The sequence below is a fragment of the Oncorhynchus nerka genome, linkage group LG24, assembly GCF_034236695.1.
Source record: "Oncorhynchus nerka isolate Pitt River linkage group LG24, Oner_Uvic_2.0, whole genome shotgun sequence".
NCBI lineage: Eukaryota > Metazoa > Chordata > Actinopteri > Salmoniformes > Salmonidae > Oncorhynchus > Oncorhynchus nerka.
The window spans coordinates 92,853,608-92,873,928 of NC_088419.1; the positions used below are offsets into that span (position 1 = coordinate 92,853,608).

A 20,321-nucleotide genomic window follows, 5' to 3' on the forward strand; every position below is an offset into this window, starting at 1 on the left:
TTCCGCCTGAAACAAAGCGACAGGTACCAAACAGCAATACAGGGAGTAGCAGTGGGTAAAATAAGCAGAGAGAGAGATTTACATTTAGTCTAATCGTTTGCAGGAAAAATCATCAGTTAGAGAGATGTGCCCACGATGCAATGCTTTGGGGAAATGGGCTTTGGACAGGTTGGTGCTACAGCACATGCCCCCTACTATGTCTTCAACTGGAAAACGCAGACTCCCCCCCCCCATGAGGCTACATCATGAAATGAACCAAGACTTTCCCCTGTGGACCAACACATCCCACCATCTGTTTAGGTCTAGCACAATAGAACCCTAACACAACACCTCCCACCATCTGTTTAGGTCTAGCACAATAGAACCCTAACACAACACATCCCACCATCTGTTTAGGTCTAGCACAATAGGCCCCTAACACGAGACATCACACCATCTGTTTAGGTCTAGCACAATAGAACCCTAACACAACACATCCCACCATCTGTTTAGGTCTAGCACAATAGAACCCTAACACAACACATCCCACCATCTGTTTAGGTCTAGCACAATAGAACCCTAACACAACACATCCCACCATCTGTTTAGGTCTAGCACAATAGGCCCCTAACACAAGACATCCCACCATCTGTTTAGGTCTAGCACAATAGAACCCTAACACAACACATCCCACCATCTGTTTAGGTCTAGCACAATAGGCCCCTAACACGAGACATCCCACCATCTGTTTAGGTCTAGCACAATAGAACCCTAACACAAGACATCCCACCATCTGTTTAGGTCTAGCACAATAGAACCCTAACACAAGACATCCCACCATCTGTTTAGGTCTAGCACAATAGAACCCTAACACAACACCTCCCACCATCTGTTTAGGTCTAGCACAATAGAACCCACAAACACATCTGTTTAGGTCTAGCACAATAGAACCCTACATCCTACCATCTGTTTAGGTCTAGCACAATAGAACCCTAACACAAGACGTCCCACCATCTGTTTAGGTCTAGCACAATAGAACCCTAACACAACACATCCCACCATCTGTTTAGGTCTAGCACAATAGAACCCTAACACAACACCTCCCACCATCTGTTTAGGTCTAGCACAATAGAACCCTAACACAAGACGTCCCACCATCTGTTTAGGTCTAGCACAATAGAACCCTAACACGAGACATCCCACCATCTGTTTAGGTCTAGCACAATAGAACCCTAACACGAGACGTCCCACCATCTGTTTAGGTCTAGCACAATAGAACCCTAACACGAGACGTCCCACCATCTGTTTAGGTCTAGCACAATAGGCCCCTAACACGAGACATCACACCATCTGTTTAGGTCTAGCACAATAGAACCCTAACACAAGACGAGCAGAAGCTAATGAAGTGGTATTCGTCACATGCTTCATCAACAACAGGTGAAGACTAAGTGAGAAAGGCTTATTTTATTAGGTCCTTTTACAACAAAACATTTCAATTTAAAAAAGTGCATTGAGGAATAACTACACAGTGAATAATGAATAGCAATTAAAACTTAGAAATTAACTTGGCTATATACAGGGAGTAGCTGGACCTAGTCGATGTGCAGGGGTACGAGGTAATAACATGGCTATATACAGGGAGTAGCTGGACCTAGTCGATGTGCAGGGGTACGAGGTAATAACATGGCTATATACAGGGAGTAGCTGGACCTAGTCGATGTGCAGGGGTACGAGGTAATAACATGGCTATATACAGGGAGTAGCTGGACCTAGTCGATGTGCAGGGGTACGAGGTAATAACATGGCTATATACAGGGAGTAGCTGGACCTAGTTGATGTGCAGGGGTACGAGGTAATAACATGGCTATATACAGGGAGTAGCAGTACCTAGTCGATGTGCAGGGGTACGAGGTAATAACATGGCTATATACAGGGAGTAGCTGGACCTAGTCGATGTGCAGGGGTACGAGGTAATAACATGGCTATATACGGGGAGTAGCAGTACCTAGTCGATGTGCAGGGGTACGAGGTAATACCATGGCTATATACAGGGAGTAGCTGGACCTAGTCGATGTGCAGGGGTAGCTGGACCTAGTCGAGGTAATAACATGGCTATATACGGGAGTAGCAGTACCTAGTCGATGTGCAGGGTGAGGTAATACCATGGCTATATACAGGGAGTAGCTGGACCTAGTCGATGTGCAGGGGTAATAACATGAGGTAATACCATGGCTATATACAGGGAGTAGCTGGACCTAGTCGATGTGCAGGGGTACGAGGTAATACCATGGCTATATACAGGGAGTAGCTGGACCTAGTCGATGTGCAGGGGTACGAGGTAATAACATGGCTATATACGGGGAGTAGCAGTACCTAGTCGATGTGCAGGGGTACGAGGTAATACCATGTCTATATACAGGGAGTAGCTGGACCTAGTCGATGTGCAGGGGTACGAGGTAATAACATGGCTATATACAGGGAGTAGCTGGACCTAGTCGATGTGCAGGGGTACGAGGTAATACCATGGCTATATACAGGGAGTAGCTGGACCTAGTCGATGTGCAGGGGTACGAGGTAATAACATGGCTATATACAGGGAGTAGCTGGACCTAGTCGATGTGCAGGGTTACGAGGTAATAACATGGCTATATACAGGGAGTAGCTGGACCTAGTCGATGTGCAGGGGTATGAGGTAATAACATGGCTATATACGGGGAGTAGCAGTACCTAGTCGATGTGCAGGGGTACGAGGTAATACCATGGCTATATACAGGGAGTAGCTGGACCTAGTCGATGTGCAGGGGTACGAGGTAATAACATGGCTATATACAGGGAGTAGCAGTACCTAGTCGATGTGCAGGGGTACGAGGTAATACCATGTCTATATACAGGGAGTAGCAGTACGAGGTATTAACATGGCTATATACGGGGAGTAGCAGTACCCAGTCGATGTGCAGGGGTACGAGGTAATAACATGGCTATATACGGGGAGTAGCAGTACCCAGTCGATGTGCAGGGGTACGAGGTAATAATATGGCTATATACAGGGAGTAGCTGGACCTAGTCGATGTGCAGGGGTACGAGGTAATACCATGGCTATATACAGGGAGTAGCTGGACCTAGTCGATGTGCAGGGGTACGAGGTAATAACATGGCTATATACGGGGAGTAGCAGTACCTAGTCGATGTGCAGGGGTACGAGGTAATACCATGTCTATATACAGGGAGTAGCTGGACCTAGTCGATGTGCAGGGGTACGAGGTAATAACATGGCTATATACAGGAGTAGCTGGCTGGATGTGCAGGGGTACCTGGCTATATACAGGGAGTAGCTGGACCTAGTCGATGTGCAGGGTACGAGGTAATAACATGGCTATATACGGGAGTAGCTGGACCTAGTCGATGTGCAGGGGTACGAGGTAATAACATGGCTATATACAGGGAGTAGCTGGACCTAGTCGATGTGCAGGGGTGTGGCTATATACAGGGAGTAGCTGGACCTAGTCGATGTGCAGGGGCACGAGGTAATAACATGGCTATATACGGGAGTAGCAGTACCTAGTCGATGTGCAGGGGCACGAGGTAATACCATGGCTATATACAGGGAGTAGCTGGACCTAGTCGATGTGCAGGGGTACGAGGTAATAACATGGCTATATACAGGGAGTAGCTGGACCTAGTCGATGTGCAGGGGTACGAGGTAATAACATGGCTATATACAGGGAGTAGCTGGACCTAGTCGATGTGCAGGGGTACGAGGTAATAACATGGCTATATACAGGGAGTAGCTGGACCTAGTCGATGTGCAGGGGTACGAGGTAATAACATGGCTATATACGGGGAGTAGCAGTACCTAGTCGATGTGCAGGGGTACGAGGTAATACCATGGCTATATACAGGGAGTAGCTGGACCTAGTCGATGTGCAGGGGTACGAGGTAATAACATGGCTATATACGGGGAGTAGCAGTACCTAGTCGATGTGCAGGGGTAATAACATGAGGTAATACATGTGCAGGGAGTATAGCCATGGCAGGGGTATAATAACATGGCTATATACAGGGAGTAGCTGGACCTAGTCGATGTGCAGGGGGTACGAGGTAATAACATGGCTATATACGGGGAGTAGCAGTACCTAGTCGATGTGCAGGGTACGAGGTAATACCATGTCTATATACAGGGAGTAGCTGGACCTAGTCGATGTGCAGGGGTACGAGGTAATACCATGGCTATATACAGGGAGTAGCTGGACCTAGTCGATGTGCAGGGGTGCACGGCTAGGTAATACCATGGCTATATACAGGGAGTAGCTGGACCTAGTCGATGTGCAGGGGTACGAGGTAATACCATGGCTATATACAGGGAGTAGCTGGACCTAGTCGATGTGCAGGTAATACCATGTATATACAGGGAGTAGCTGGACCTAGTCGATGTGGGCACGAGGTATAACATGGCTATATACGGGGAGTAGCTGGACCTAGTCGATGTGCAGGGGTACGAGGTAATACCATGGCTATATACAGGGAGTAGCTGGACCTAGTCGATGTGCAGGGGTACGAGGTAATAACATGGCTATATACAGGGAGTAGCTGGACCTAGTCGATGTGCAGGGGTACGAGGTAATAACATGGCTATATACAGGGAGTAGCAGTACCTAGTCGATGTGCAGGGGTACGAGGTAATAACATGGCTATATACAGGGGGTAGCTGGACCTAGTCGATGTGCAGGGGTACGAGGTAATAACATGGCTATATACAGGGAGTAGCAGTACCTAGTCGATGTGCAGGGGTACGAGGTAATAACATGTCTATATACAGGGAGTAGCAGTACCTAGTCGATGTGCAGGGGTACGAGGTAATAACATGGCTATATACGGGGAGTAGCAGTACCTAGTCGATGTGCAGGGGTACGAGGTAATACCATGGCTATATACAGGGAGTAGCAGTACGAGGTATTAACATGGCTATATACGGGGAGTAGCAGTACCCAGTCGATGTGCAGGGGTACGAGGTAATAACATGGCTATATACGGGGAGTAGCAGTACCCAGTCGATGTGCAGGGGTACGAGGTAATAATATGGCTATATACAGGGAGTAGCTGGACCTAGTCGATGTGCAGGGGTACGAGGTAATACCATGGCTATATACGGGGAGTAGCAGTACCTAGTCGATGTGCAGGGGTACGAGGTAATACCATGTCTATATACAGGGAGTAGCTGGACCTAGTCGATGTGCAGGGGTACGAGGTAATAACATGGCTATATACGGGGAGTAGCAGTACCTAGTCGATGTGCAGGGGTACGAGGTAATACCATGGCTATATACAGGGAGTAGCAGTACTGAGTCGATGTGCAGGGGTACGAGGTAATAACATGGCTATATACGGGGAGTAGCAGTACCCAGTCGATGTGCAGGGGTAAGAGGTAATAACATGGCTATATACGGGGAGTAGCAGTACCCAGTCGATGTGCAGGGGTACGAGGTAATAATATGGCTATATACAGGGAGTAGCAGTACCCAGTCGATGTGCAGGGGTAAGAGGTAATAACATGGCTATATACGGGGAGTAGCAGTATGAGGTAATAACATGGCTATATACAGGGAGTCGATGTGCAGGGGTATGAGGTAATAACATGGCTATATACAGGGAGTAGCAGTACTGAGTCGATGTGCAGGGGTACGAGGTAATACCATGTCTATATACAGGGAGTAGCTGGACCTAGTCGATGTGCAGGGGTACGAGGTAATAACATGGCTATATACGGGGAGTAGCAGTACCTAGTCGATGTGCAGGGGTACGAGGTAATACCATGTCTATATACAGGGAGTAGCTGGACCTAGTCGATGTGCAGGGGTACGAGGTAATAACATGGCTATATACGGGGAGTAGCAGTACCTAGTCGATGTGCAGGGGTACGAGGTAATACCATGGCTATATACAGGGAGTAGCAGTACGAGGTATTAACATGGCTATATACGGGGAGTAGCAGTACCCAGTCGATGTGCAGGGGTACGAGGTAATAACATGGCTATATACGGGGAGTAGCAGTACCCAGTCGATGTGCAGGGGTACGAGGTAATAATATGGCTATATACAGGGAGTAGCTGGACCTAGTCGATGTGCAGGGGTACGAGGTAATACCATGGCTATATACAGGGAGTAGCTGGACCTAGTCGATGTGCAGGGTAGTAATAACATGTCTATATACAGTAATAACATGGCTATATACGGGGAGTAGCAGTACCTAGTCGATGTGCAGGGGTACGAGGTAATACCATGGCTATATACAGGGAGTAGCTGGACCTAGTCGATGTGCAGGGGTACGAGGTAATAACATGGCTATATACGGGGAGTAGCAGTACCTAGTCGATGTGCAGGGGTGCGAGGTAATACCATGGCTATATACAGGGGAGTAGCTGGACCTAGTCGTCGATGTGCAGGGTACGAGGTAATAACATGGCTATATACGGGAGTAGCAGTACCTAGTCGATGTGCAGGGGTACGAGGTAATACCATGGCTATATACAGGGAGTAGCAGTACCTAGTCGATGTGCAGGGGTATAACATGGCTATATACAGGGGAGTAGCAGTACCCAGTCGATGTGCAGGGAGTAGCGAGGTAATAACATGGCTATATACGGGAGTAGCAGTACCCAGTCGATGTGCAGGGGTAAGAGGTAATAACATGGCTATATACGGGAGTAGCAGTACCCAGTCGATGTGCAGGGTAGGTAATAATATGGCTATATACACGAGGTAATAATATGGCTATATACAGGGAGTAGCAGTACCCAGTCGATGTGCAGGGTAGAGGTAATAACATGGCTATATACGGGAGTAGCAGTATGAGGTAATAACATGGCTATATACAGGGAGTCGATGTGCAGGGGTATGAGGTAATAACATGGCTATATACAGGGAGTAGCAGTACTGAGTCGATGTGCAGGGGTGCGAGGTAATAACATGGCTATATACAGGGAGTAGCAGTACCCAGTCGATGTGCAGGGTGCGAGGTAATAACATGGCTATATACGGGGAGTAGCAGTACTGAGTCGATGTGCAGGGAGTGCGGTAATAACATGTCTATATACAGGGAGTAGCAGTACTGAGTCGATGTGCAGGGGTACGAGGTAATAACATGGCTATATACGGGAGTAGCAGTACTGAGTCGATGTGCAGGGTGCGAGGTAATAACATGTCTATATACAGGGAGTAGCAGTACTGAGTCGATGTGCAGGGTGCGAGGTAATAACATGGCTATATACAGGGAGTAGCAGTACTGAGTCGATGTGCAGGGGTACGAGGTAATAATATGGCTATATACGGGGAGTAGCAGTACCTAGTCGATGTGCAGGGGTACGAGGTAATAACATGGCTATATACGGGGTGTAGCAGTACTGAGTCGATGTGCAGGGGTACGAGGTAATAACATGGCTATATACGGGGAGTAGCAGTACTGAGTCGATGAGCAGGGGTACGAGGTAATAACATGGCTATATACAGGGACTAGCAGTACCCAGTCGATGTGCAGGGGTACGAGGTAATAATATGGCTATATACAGGGAGTAGCTGTACCCAGTCGATGTGCAGGGGTACGAGGTAATAACATGGCTATATACAGGGAGTAGCAGTACCCAGTCGATGTGCAGGGGTACGAGGTAATAATATGGCTATATACAGGGAGTAGCAGTACCCAGTCGATGTGCAGGGGTACGAGGTAATACCATGGCTATATACAGGGAGTAGCAGTACCCAGTCGATGTGCAGGGGTACGAGGTAATAATAAAATGAGGTGAAACAGATTTCAGTTTCCCTGCATTAAAATCACCAGCCACGAGAAGCATTTTCCTTGTTTGCTTATGACCCTCAGAGACGCAAACTGGTGAGGTCCAAAAAAGGTGACAAACCTTTTTAAAAAATACATCTTTATTTATATCAGCTTTAAAAGGCTAATTTCTAGTAACTTAGTTAAGAAGAAGGGATCCCTTCTTGAAATGCAGGTTTTAACTATGTACTAATTAAACAACAGAGACTATACTCCACATGACCAGTCTGTGCAAATAAGTGGTTAATCGCATATTTGGTTATTATTCTATTATTTTAATGAGCTCCGCCCCCAAGCAAGATAAAATTGGGTTGGTCAGGACCAAATCTGAACCAATCATAGATCATTCACAAGTTTAGACATTAAAGTACAGTATAGTTCAGAATATTACAGTGTACTCAACTCGTGTGGTACTCCACTGTGTAATGAACTATACTTTACTGTGCTCGCCTGTAACATACTGTGCTCTCCAAATATCTATGACTGGTTCAGATCTGGACTGAACCAAATCTAGAAGTCTGTTTGGGCCAAATCAAGGCTGGTCCGAACCAAAATAGTTGTCAGGGGTCTTTACTTCAACATGGTGTGTTGATGTATTTCCAATACCTTTTAAGACTGTTTCTAGTAGACATTTTCTTTTAAAAAAAGACCCCTTTTCCATTAGTTTGACCCAAGAATCAAAGACTTACTCACATTTAGGATAGAAAATGGTTGAAAAAAATGTATGCCTTAAATTTTGACTCTTCGGTTTCATTTGACTTCACATGTTGATGCTCATGCGTCCTTTTACATAGATATCCCCATATCTAAAATACCATCCTCTAAAGCTCAGAAAAGACCAAAGGATTATTTTTTTTTTTTTTTTAAAGATTTGAGAGTATTTTAGTGAAGTAAACCGAAATAAAGAATTGAAGCTCAAGGCAGCACACAGAACTAGGCAGACAGACACGGTAGCCCTGTAGAAGAGAACAGACACAGGGTAGCCCTGTAGAAGAGAACAGACACAGAGTAGCCCTGTAGAAGAGAACAGACACAGAGTAGCCCTGTAGAAGAGAACAGACACAGAGTAGCCCTGTAGAAGAGAACAGACACAGAGTAGCCCTGTAGAAGAGAACAGACACAGAGTAGCCCTGTAGAAGAGAACAGACACAGAGTAGCCCTGTAGAAGAGAACAGACACAGAGTAGCCCTGTAGAAGAGAACAGACACAGAGTAGCCCTGTAAAAGAGAACAGACACACAGTAGCCCTGTAAAAGAGAACAGACACACAGTAGCCCTGTAAAAGAGAACAGACACAGAGTAGCCCTGTAGAAGAGAACAGACACAGAGTAGCCCTGTAGAAGAGAACAGACACAGAGTAGCCCTGTAGAAGAGAACAGACACAGAGTAGCCCTGTAAGAGAACAGACACAGAGTAGCCCTGTAGAAGAGAACAGACACAGAGTAGCCCTGTAGAAGAGAACAGACACAGAGTAGCCCTGTAGAAGAGAACAGACACAGAGTAGCCCTGTAGAAGCGATGCGATCGGATGTCAGCCGGTGAAAGAGAAGGCCACTGTAATCTCTGCTCTCCCTCTCCTTATCGCCACCATCACTCCCCTCTTCTCTGGATCAATATAGCTGTCCTGTCCCGGGTCATGTTGGAGCACAAACAGTTTGTTGTTCCCCATCAGAAGTTACGTGTGTAATAGCAGGAAGTGGAACAAGTTCAGAATCACAGCTCCTAGTCGAGAGTCCTGATCGTGTCTGGAATGTGATAGGTCATCAATTCAGTACGGTAGCCTGGCTGCAAGGGCATGATCAATTATGGATACATTTGACAAATTACTAAACTAATTTTGTTTTTTTTATTTAAAGGCCCAAACTATAAAGGAATTCACCAGACAAAATTCAAACGCATTCAGAGAAACATACACTCAGAGATCCATGCCTAAGCATTATCAAGCAGGACTAAACATGTATCTTATTAAAGTCCCCCCCCCCAACCCCAAAAAATTAAATAAAATAAAAACAGGTTAGAAGGATCTCTCAGATGAAACGCCTGCAGAATCTGCCACGTAGCCTGTTTTACCACTCAATGACTAGCCCATTATACAACATTAAAATCTGTCAAGTTGCTGATGACGTAATGGAATGGGGACACCCAGCTGAGATTGAGGGATAGTGAATGGGGATACCCAGCTGAGATTGAGATGGAAGGTAGGGGTGTGAACGTTTAAACTAAAATTGGGAACCTTATCAAGAAAAAAAAAAAAAAATCCCACTTTTTGCCTCCATAAAATTAAAATCACTGTGCAGTTATCACAAAACATAACTTTCTGTGTTATAGCCCAACAAGATAATAGGCTATAAAAGGCCTGGGTTGTGTAATTTAAAATGGTAGACTCAGCGATAGGAAGTGCATGGAGAAAATAACACAGCATAGTGAGTCAAATGGTAGTACAGGTGTAATGGGCAACCATCTGAACGGGATGCACCATGAGACCCATATTGTTGCTAGCAGTGTAACAGTATAACTTTAGACCGTCCCCTCGCCCATACCCGGGCGCGCACCACCGCTAACTAAGCTAGCAGTTTCACATCCGTTACACCAGCACCACCGCTAACTAAGCTAGCCGTTTCACATCCGTTACACCAGCACCACCGCTAACTAAGCTAGCCGTTTCACATCCGTTACACCAGCACCACCGCTAACTAAGCTAGCCGTTTCACATCCGTTACACCAGCACCACCGCTAACTAAGCTAGCAGTTTCACATCCGTTACCTCAGCACCACCGCTAACTAAGCTAGCCGTTTCACATCCGTTACACCAGCACCACCGCTAACTAAGCTAGCCGTTTCACATCCGTTACACCAGCACCACCGCTAACTAAGCTAGCCGTTTCACATCCGTTACACCAGCACCACCGCTAACTAAGCTAGCCGTTTCACATCCGTTACCTCAGCACCACCGCTAACTAAGCTAGCCGTTTCACATCCGTTACCTCAGCACCACCGCTAACTAAGCTAGCCGTTTCACATCCGTTACCTCAGCACCACCGCTAACTAAGCTAGCCGTTTCACATCCGTTACCTCAGCACCACCGCTAACTAAGCTAGCCGTTTCACATCCGTTACCTCAGCACCACCGCTAACTAAGCTAGCCGTTTCACATCCGTTACACCAGCACCACCGCTAACTAAGCTTGCAGTTTCACATCCGTTACAGCAGCAACATTGTGAATTCATGTGGAATGCAATCATTTATCATTTTACAAGAAAACCAGATTTAAAAATACAAATAAAAAAAATAGTTTAAACGTTAAGAAAAAAAAATAATGTGTCACATTCCTAATTGAGGGATAGTGAATGTGAACATGGACATACAGAGTTAGACAGGAATTACATTTTTAATTTTACCTTTATTTTACTAGGCAAGTCAGTTAAGAACAAATTCTTATTTTCAATGACGGCCCTAGGAACAGTGGGTTAACTGCCTGTTCAGGGGCAGAACGACAGATTTGTACCTTGTCAGCTCGGGGATTCAAACTTGCAACCTTTCGGTTACTAGTCCAACGCTCTAACCACTAGGCTACCCTGCCGCCCCAGCTGAGACAGGGAGGAGGCATTCGGGGCCATGCAGAGTGTTTGAGACAGGAATCAGCATGCCTTCAGCTGAGAAGAGGCATTCACTCTTCCTTTCTTTTCCGTCAGAGACTCATTATTTAGGGTACCATGTCTTCCATAGTGCTTATGCACTCACTTCCACTAGTTTAGATGAATTACTCATATCTGCCTAGAAAGGGGAAGTGTTAGGCTTTGTTACTTGACAAAACACCCAAAACCTACAATAAGACCGGAGTCATTTGTTTCTAAAAAAGAGAACGATGACCATCCTCCACTTGCCGTCTGTCTCGGTCGGTCTCTGTCCGTCCGTCCGTCCATCCAGTCTAAACTGCACAAGGCTGAGAGGAAGAAGACAAAACCGGTAGAAATCAAACCTGAACTCTCATCGTGGTGTGCCAGTTTGTTTGGTAGTTTGCCCACAGCAGCAGATTAAGAAGTCCTGTCGAAGTAGGATGTGTGGTCTGGCCTGGCATCGCTCTCCTCACCACTACATTTGCAGTTTGACCGGCAGCTCGTTTATCAAAGCACTGCTGATTAACACCAAAAGCCAGCCTCCTGATAAAAGATTATTATTGACAGTCAGAAAGACAATACTCCTGCTGCAGTCGTATTAATCACACACACACACACACACACACACCTCCATTCATCACTCAGCTAACCAGTATCATAATGGATGTGCTGCCAATCACAAACCAAACTTACTCCAGTGGGCTCAGACGATTGGTTACAGTGAGCAAAAACATGAATAATTCAAAATCAGTTACACAGAAACAAAACCTTATTTTGGGGCTGGCAAGTAGTGGGACAAGAGATGGGGTTTGTACAATTATTATTTGATGAATTTTGTATTTTATTTCCGTGTCTAATCACCAGTTGACAACATATCCCTTACAGGATTAATTGACACAAACATTACGATGATTCGCAGAGATAACTTCGTCGTGCAGCAATAATAGCCTAACCCTAGAACAGTTCAAACTATTTTTAAAAATACAGAAAAATTAGATGTTTTAAATATATGGAACCAAAACATTAAAAAGTTACCTCTGTCTCTGCACCACTTAAAACAAGAAATCAGAGAGCATTTTGCTGGGATTCCAACCATCCAAGAAAATACAAAATGGCTCCAATCAGGTTCAACTGAAAAGTTGCAGTCTTCGTGATAAGGTTGCTGAGCAGAGATCCAGATTGAACAGACATGAAAACCAGGCCCAGAAAAGAACAGGGCTTTACTGAACCGTGTGAGAGGCGTCTGTCAAATCGCTCCACCTTCTCCCCCCCCCCCCCCCCTCCTCTCACTCCTTTCTTCCCCTCCATGAAGCCCACTTTGCCAAGGAGACTTGCCAGGGTACCAAGACAATCCACTCCACAACGAAAGCCCTTGCTAAAGAAGTGGGGAAATGCATTGAGGACACGAAGGAAACATCCCCATTGGGTTCAGTTTTACAATGAAATTTACAATTTGTTATTTATTTTTTAAGTAACCTTGCCAAGTATAAAACCCATTGCAGCTCACATACCAGACTTAAGACATATTCAAATATAAAGCACATGCCTTGTTCTTGTGAATTCAGCCATGTATCCTAGGTAAATGGCCCCTGTGTCATCTGTGTGCTTTCAAAAAGCTGTTAGGACAGCAACAAAAGAGGGGCTTAATGATCAGTAGTGCACATGGCAAAATGCACTCTACAAACATCGCTGGGCAGATGAATCCTGTTCAATCAGAAAGGATAGTCACATCTGGTCAAAAGGGTTGACCCATTGGCATGATGGGTAATGCCACTGTAATTGTCTACTCAAACACAATATGGACATCCTGCTCTTCTTTCTCCCTCCAAATAGCCCAGGACCACCCCGTCATCAGAGCAAAAACTCTGCCCAGGCCCCCCATCAGAGCAAAAACTCTGCCCAGCCCCCCCATCAGAGCAAAAACTGTGCCCAGGCTTCCCCCCATCAGAGCAAAAACTCTACCCAGGCCCCTCCATCAGAGCAAAAACTTGAGGTATCGTCCCGGCCCTACTTACTACCATCTATTAATATAGAGCCTTCCTCTCCCACTCAAACTTAATCCTTGGACACTGCCCTCAACCAGTCCCTGCTCAACCCCCTTATGAAGTACTGCTATGAAGTACTAGGATACTCCCAACGTCAATCTGTTGCAGCTCAGCAGGGACCAACAAAGGTCTTAAGCTACCTAGTAACAATTATTATAATCCTCTTTGTTTCCAGGGTTGTGTCAGCAGCTTCCTGGTGTGGTGGGCCTTAACAATAGCCTTAATGGCAATGTATTAGTGGTACTGCATGTATTATATGCAGTACCACAAGGAAGCTGCTCATGGTAGCTCCAATGCGTTTCACACAATGAGCTAGCGTGACCTACTCGTCACTGTGCAGCAAATCATAACGTGAAATGCATTTAAAAAAAAAAAAAGATAGATCTCTTTTTTTTTTTTTTTTTTTTAATTAAAAACATCCATTTGTATTGATAGCCTGCATAGTAGAACTATATGTAAAAGTATCTGTACAGTTTACCCCTATTCAGAGTTTGAAATACCTAGAGGGGGTCCCTGGTCAAAAGTAGTGCACTATATTAGGGAATATAGGGTGTGATTTGGGACGCAGGCATTGATGTGTCAGAGACTGGGCCATAGTGACAGACTGGCAGCACGATGGGGATTTTCCTCATTTCTGCTCATTCATCACCTTTCACCTCTCCAGATACAGCAGCCGTCCACATTTAATCCCCTTTAAATACAGTATTATTGGATTTCAGCTCCCCCCCCCCCCCCCCCCCCCCCCCAATCTCATCCATAATGAAAATTCAGATGTCTGAAAGCTGTGTACTTATTCCTCGGGTTACTAGTTCTAATTATTGTATCTTTTTAACCTTGTTTTTTTGTTGTTTTGGTTGCATTGTTGGAAAAGTTAAACACTTCACTGTTATGTCTACACCTGTTGTTTAGGAAGCTTGTGACAAATACAAATTAGATCTGAATTAAAACATGCTTTCTGTCCATTATTCATTGGTTCATTAGTCATGATATACTCGATTGATTGTTATATTTACACACACAAACACCCCCCACCCTCCCTTATTTAAAAAAATATAAATGTAACTTACAACATTAAATAAAGCCGAAGGGGAGCATGACGGCTAGTCTAGACTAGCAGCTCTGTCTCTACAACATTAAATAACACCGAAGGGGAGCATGACGGCTAGTCTAGACTAGCAGCTCTGTCTCTACCCCGCTTCAGAGGAACAGGAAGGATGATCCTTTGGGATGGTTATGGCTTCGCCTTCGCAGACAACTGACAAGACATGATCAAAACAAATAGTTTATTGGTCGTGTACACAGTTTAGCAGATGTTATAGAGGGTGCAACGAGAAAGAAATTAATTTTAAAAAATGTCAAACTGAAATTTTATTTTACTAGGCAAGTCAGTCAAGAACAAATTCTTATTTTCCATGACGGCCTAGGAACAGTGGGTTAACTGCCTGTTCAGGGGCAGAACGACAGATTTGCACCTTGTCAGCTCTGGGATTTGAACTTGCAACCTTTCGGTTACTAGTCCAACACTCTAACCACTAGGCCACCCTGCCGTCTCTACACTCTAACCACTAGGCCACCCTGCCGTCTCTACACTCTAACCACTAGGCCACCCTGCCGTCTCTACACTCTAACCACTAGGCCACCCTGCCGCCCCTCCACTCTAACCACTAGGCCACCCTGCCGTCTCTACACTCTAACCACTAGGCCACCCTGCCGTCTCTACACTCTAACCACTAGGCTACCTGCCGCCCCTCCACTCTAACCACTAGGCTACCCTGCCGCTTCAAATGTCTGAGTCAATAAGTATTCAACCCCTTTTATTATGGTAAGCCTAAACAAGTTAGGGGTAAAAATGTGCTTAACAAGTCACATACTAAGTTGCATGGACTCACTTTGTGTCCAATAATAGAGTTTAACATGACTGTTGAATGACTACCTCACCCCTGTACCCCACACATACAGATAACTGTAAGGTCCCTCAGGCGAGCAGTGAATTTCAAACAAAGACCAGGGAGGTTTTTCAACACCTCGCAAAGAAGTGCAACTATTAGTAGATGGGTAAAAAATAATGTAAAGCAGACATTGAATATCCCTTTGAGCCTGGTGAAGTTGTGAATTATACTTTGGATGGTGTATCAATACACCCAGTCACTACAAAGATACAGGCGTCCTTCCTAACTCAGTTGCCGGACAGGAAGGAAACTGCTCAGAGATTTTACCATGAGGACAATGGTGACTTTAAAACCGTTAAGAGTTTAATGGCTTGGTCAACATTGTAGTTACTCCACAATGCTAACTTAATTGACAGAGTGAAAAGGAGGAAGCCTGTACTGAACTTTTTTTTTTAATATTCCAAAACATGCATCCTGTTTGCAACAAGGCACGAAAGTAACACTGCTGAAAATGTGCCAAAGAAATACACTTTATGTCCTGAATACAAAGCCTCATGTCCGGGGCAAATCCAATACAACACATTACCGAGTACCACTATCCATATCTTCAAACATAGTGGTGGCTGCATCATGTTATGGGTATGCTTGTAATCATTAAGGACTGGGGGAGTTTTTCAGGATAATTTTTTTTTTTTTTTTTATAATGGAAGGGAGCTAAGCACAGGCAAAATCCTAGAAGAAAACCTGGTTCAGTCTGCTTTCCACTAGACACTGGAAGATAAATTCCCCTTTCAGTAGGACAATAACCTAAAACACAAGGCCAAATATACACTGTAGATGCTTACCAAGAAGACACTGAATGTTCCTGAGTGGGCGAGTTACAGTTCTGGCTTAAATCTCTTTTAAAATATATGGCAAGACCTGAAAATAGTTTCTCTAGCTTTTGATCAACAACCAATTTGAAAGGAATAATGGGCAAATGTTGAACGATCCTGGTGTGGGAAGCACTTAAAAGATTTACCCAGAAAGACTCACAGCTGTAGTCAATGTCAGAAGTGCTTCTACAAAATGTCTATAAACATGTTTTCACTTTGTCATTATGGGTTATTTTGTGTAGCTGGGAAAAAGAGAAAAAGTATTTAATCCATTTTGAATTCAGGCTGTAACACAAGATGTGGAATAAATCGAGGGGTATGAATACATTCTGAAGGCCCTGAATCAACACGTGAATAATTTACAAAACATATACTAAGAATGGTACGTACAGTAGTTGAGATACTAAGAATGGTATGTACAGTAGTTGAGATACTAAGAATGGTATGTACAGTAGTAGAGATGGTTTGGAGCTATGTCAAGAATATCATATTTAAATACACAGTACAAATCCCCATGGCAAGATGGATAGAATTGCAGGAAATTATCTTCCGGACCAGAGTCCAGAATATAATATAAATAAATACACACACATATATATATAAAACACATATATATATATACACATAAATATACATATAAATAAATAAATAAATATACATATATATAAATATACATATAAATATACATATATATATAAATATACACACATATATATATAAATATACACACATATATAAATAAATATACATATAAATATAAATATACATACATATATAAATATACATATAAATAAATATACACACATATATATATAAATATACACACATATATAAATAAATATAAATATACATATATAAATATACATATATAAATATACATATATAAATATACATATATAAATATACATATATAAATATACATATAAATAAATATACATATAAATAAATATACATATATATACATATAAATAAATATACATATATATACATATAAATAAATATACATATATATATATATAAATAAATATACATATATATATATATAAATAAATATACATATAAATATACATATATAAATAAATATATAAATATACATATATAAATATACATATATAAATATACATATATATATATATAAATAAATATACATATAAATATACATACATATATATAAATATACATATATAAATATACATACATAAATATACATATATAAATATACATATATACATATATAAATATACATATATAAATATACATATATAAATAAATATATAAATATATATATATAAATATACATATATAAATATACATATATAAATAAATATACATATATAAATATACATATATAAATATACATATATAAATATACATATATATATATAAATATACATATATAAATATACATATATAAATATACATATATAAATATACATATATAAATATACATATATAAATATACATATATAAATATACATATATAAATATACATATATAAATATACATATATAAATATACATATATAAATATACATATATAAATATACATATATAAATATATATATATAAATATACATATATAAATATACATATATAAATAAATATACATATATAAATATACATATATAAATATACATATATAAATATACATATATATATATAAATATACATATATAAATATACATATATAAATATACATATATAAATATACATATATATATAAATATACATATATAAATATACATATATAAATATACATATATAAATATACATATATATATAAATAAATATACATACATATACATATATAAATATACATATATATAAATATACATATATAAATATACATATATAAATATACATGTATATATATACATATATACACACACACACACGTGTGAATGGTGTGTATATAGCTAATGTGAATAGAAAATGTGTGTATATCAAGCAGTAGTTAGTTATACAGGATGAGCCATGTGTAGAATACAGTATATAGATATAAAGTGTGTAGAACAGTGTGTAAACATTAAAAGTGATCAGTGTTCAATGATTCTATGTACATTGAACAGCAGCAGGGTACAGTACCGGACGGTAGCCGGGTAGAGTACCGGGCGGTAGCAGGCTAGAGTACTGGGCGGTAGCCGGGTAGAGTACCGGGTGGTAGCAGGGTAGAGTACCGTGTGGTAGCAGGGTAGAGTACCGTGTGGTAGCAGGGTAGAGTACCGGTGGTAGCAGGGTAGAGTACCGGGTGGTAGCAGGGTAGAGTACCGGGCGGACCGGGCGGTAGCCGGGTAGAGTACCGGGCGGTAGCCGGGTAGAGTACCGGGCGGTGGCCGGGTAGAGTACCGGGCGGTGGCCGGGTTGAGTACCGGGCGGTGGCCGGGTTGAGTACCGGGCGGTGGCAGGGTAGAGTACCGGGCGGTGGCCAGGTTGAGTACCGGGCGGTGGCCGGGTAGAGTACCGGGCGGTGGCAGGGTAGAGTACCGGGCGGTGGCAGGGTAGAGTACCGGGCGGTGGCAGGGTAGAGTACCGGGCGGTGGCAGGGTAGAGTACCGGGCGGTAGCCGGGTAGAGTACCGGGCGGTAGCCGGGTAGAGTCTAAGGTTCTGGGCTCCAGAATGGCACAACGGTCTAAGGGACTGTATCTCAGTGCTAGAGGCGTCACTACAGACCCTGGTTCGATTCCAGGCTGTATCACAACCGGGCGGCCAGTGATTGGGAGTACCATAGGGGCGGCGCACAAATTGGCCCAGCGTCATCTGGGTTTGGCCGTCACTGTAAATAAGAATTTGTTCTTATTAACCAACCTGCCTAGGTAAATAAAGCGCAATAAAATAAGGTTCAGGGCAGGGTACTGGGCGGAGGCCTGGCTAGTCTGATGGCCTGGAGATAGAGGTCTCTTGATCCTGGATTTGATACACCTGTACTATCTCCGCCTTCTAGATGGTAGCGGGGTGAACAGAAGCTGTGGCTCGGGTGGCTGAGGTCCTTGATGATCTTCTAGATGGTAGCGGGGTGAACAGGCCGTGGCTCGGGTGGCTGAGGTCCTTGTAGATCTTCTAGATGGTAGCGGGGTGAACAGGACTGAGGCTCGGGTGGCTGAGATCCTTGAAGATCTTCTTGGCCTTCCTATGACACTGGCTGCTTTAGATGTCCTGGAGGGCATTGTGCCCCCGATGACGAGTCTGGCTGACCGCACCACCCTTAAGGCGGTTTCAGGCAGTGTAATTGCCTTACCATGCGGTAATACAGCCCGACGGGATGCTCTCAACGGTGCATCTGTGTAAGTTTGTGAGGGAGGGTATTGGGGGGCCAAGACTAATTTCTTCAACAAGGCTCTGTTGAGCATTCATCACCATGCTGTCGGTGTGAAGGGGACCGTTACAGGTCCTCGGTGATGTCCAACCTTTTGACCCTCTCCACAGCGGCCCTGTCCATGTGGATAGGGCGTGTTCTCTCTGCAGCAGTATCATACCCAGGTGAAACGATAACCTGACATTCTATTTGTTGGAAGGGGAAATCTTTTGGATCAGACCTAGGTGGGGACAACTGCATGATGCAGAATTGCCTCTAAGGGAATGGGAAACAACATATCAACACAGCTATAGCTGTGACAGCTAGCTTCTTCAAATCAAAATACTTCACGCATAGATATGAGAGCCATTCCTGCTCCATCTTTAGCTTGATTTGAACAAGACGACACAGATTTCCAGCCAACGGAGTTACAATGCAGCTGTAACGAGAAGATTGAAACACTGCACATTTTTACCGGCGAAACGGCAACTTTCATCTTCATGCTAGCTAGCAGTAGCCACCTCATGCTAGCTAGCAGTAGGACAAAAGGGGAATTTTTCAAGGAAAACTAGCAGTATTTCAATCTTGTCTATGTATCAGTGTGGATAAAGTTACAATTTGGAGTACAGTGGCATATCACATCTCTGCATTGCGGTATGTTTTCCGACTCCATCGTGTCTGAAGGCCGAGATCCTTTTCCACGTAAATTTGTATAGCCACGTTTGCGTCACCCTCATGTTGGTGCTAGCAACAGCTTGGTAGTGCTATGTATCAACAGTAAATCTAGTATGGCCTGGAAACT

The 20,321-nt window shown here is 43.2% G+C and overlaps 1 protein-coding gene across 1 annotated transcript in view; it reads right to left on the minus strand.

Moving 5' to 3' along the window:
• hs2st1b (heparan sulfate 2-O-sulfotransferase 1b) overlaps positions 1-20,321 on the minus strand; it is a 90,693-nt gene that overhangs the window by 69,378 nt on the left and 994 nt on the right. The window lies entirely within an intron of this gene.